Source organism: Frankliniella occidentalis, unplaced genomic scaffold (genome assembly GCF_000697945.3).
Source record: "Frankliniella occidentalis isolate FOCC.00 unplaced genomic scaffold, Focc_3.1 Scaffold62, whole genome shotgun sequence".
NCBI lineage: Eukaryota > Metazoa > Arthropoda > Insecta > Thysanoptera > Thripidae > Frankliniella > Frankliniella occidentalis.
Window position 1 is genome coordinate 980,590 of NW_026267192.1, and position 2,012 is coordinate 982,601.

Here is a 2,012-nt window from a genome sequence, read left to right on the forward strand (position 1 = left end):
TATCTATTATTCCATTACTTTAGAACCGTGCGAATAAAATATCCAGCTTGTTTTAAGTCTTTGAGGTTAAAAAATATCAAGTAAACAAAGTGTATGGATGATGGTGAACTCAAATGACCTAGGTCATGAGCTAGCTCACTTCGATCCAAAAGGGAAATATCCAATGTAAGCTGTCCTGCGTTTACAATACAAAATTCCAAATTATCAAGCAGTGCGTGTCGACATGATTACCATTGAGGGACAAGGGTGCTGTCTCAATTCAAATGCGTTCATTGTAAACTCTAATGCGCTCATGGGTATGTATACAAGAGTACGCATTTAGTCCGTTACAAAATAAATTATAAATCTTTGAATACATATTTTTTACTTTGCTAATTCGTGAAATCCTTTCGTTTCACAATACTAATTATTTATAGGAACTTCGCTTCATATGTGTAGAGATTTGGATGATCGATTATCATTCGTGAACAGGTCGTTTTTTAAGTACCAAGAGATTTCGTGCTGAAAAATTAACATTGAAATTTTCGCAAAAGCAGAACAAGTTTTTTTAAAGAGAGTGTTTGACAGGAAGAAGATGGTTGTCAGGAGGCCGTGAGACCTGTGCAGCCCCGGTCAGCAGGATCCGCCCTCCTCGGCCTCTGCCCGGCAGTGCGTGTGCTCACAGGGGGCGGCAGGGGGCGCCGCTCCCTCATGACCCCCTCGCACGTGCATCCGTCCAACGGAGCGCGGGACGGGGCGGGACCCTAACAGCTGCCTTGGGGCTCTCCCGCCCCCGCTCTCCTGGCCCCCGCTCTCGCCGCCCCCGCCTACCTCGCTCCGCCACGCCCGCCTCGCGGCGTGTTTTTGTTGCCGCCATAAGCCCGGCAGGGCCCCGTGGCCGGGTGGGCTGTCTCCGAACGCGACAGCGCAGCGGGGGGCACCGGGCGCACCAGGCGGAGCGGACGGGGGAGGGTGCGCGCCTTTCTGAGGCGCCCGTCGTGCGGGGCGAAGGAGGTGTGGCAGCTCGGCAGGCTTCCCTTTCCGCGAGGGATACTTTGACAATATTGAAAAATACATGACCGCACCTCGGCGCTCCGGAGGACGGCCTGCTGCTGCCGCCGCCTCCAAGGCCGCCCCACCCTGCCGACGTCCCAGCAGGCAGAGCCCGCTCGAGCCCCGAGACGTGATGCGGGGCACAGCCGGTGTTGGCGCTCACCGCTCTACACCACCACGGGTCCCGACGCACTGCACTTTCCGCGTCTCGCCAGGGTCTGGTCATGCCGGAGCCCGCCAAAGCAAACCTATGCCGCGTTGAACATTGGACCATGTTTTAAACCTTACAAGGCAAATGTCGCACCGTAACGGAAAAAAAAGTTTAAAGGCTGAGTGAAATTGAAGCATTTTTTGCTTGTTTTTTTTCTTTCTTGAAATTGCCCTTGGCTTCGAAAGATTCCCCTCGCTGTGTTACCACCGACAACAGAGTCACATGGTTAATGGACGTCCCCGGGCGTTCTATCGCTGTAGGAGCATTAGGTCAAGGAGGAAGACATCCCCCTCTCCGGTGCTGCCGCTGCTGCTGCTGCCCGCAGGACTGGCTTCCAGAGAGGGCCAGCCAATCGGGTGGCAGATCGACCGAACGAGAAAGCAGTTGTCCGACGCTTGTTCGTTTCGTGAGACAGCGGGCTGACAGCGTGCCTCCCCCCTCCGGTTCCTTCAGTCGTGACCGAGACGGAAGGAAAATAAAACATTCTTCCTCCCTGCCTTCACTGCGACTGTTAGTTGGTCTTCAAGCCGCAGGCCGACAGCCTGTCCGTAATTCAGGTCCCCTCCTCACGGCAGTCAAACTCGGTAAAAGCAGAAGCCACCCCTCTTACACTGTAGGACGGCTACTGTGGAGAGAGAGGCGACCGCCTCGCGTAGTCTCAATGGTAACCAGTTAGTATAGTAGTGCCATTGACTTACGAAAGGTAATCCATCTGAACAGAACGCCTTTGGAACTCATATTCCAATTTTATACAATTTAAAAAAATCTG

At 53.1% G+C, this 2,012-nt stretch overlaps 1 protein-coding gene across 1 annotated transcript in view; it reads left to right on the forward strand.

Annotated features, from left to right (window-relative positions):
* LOC113204846 (alpha-2B adrenergic receptor) overlaps nt 1-2,012 on the forward strand; it is a gene marked incomplete at its 5' end in the record, with an annotated part of 160,657 nt that overhangs the window by 149,600 nt on the left and 9,045 nt on the right. The window lies entirely within an intron of this gene.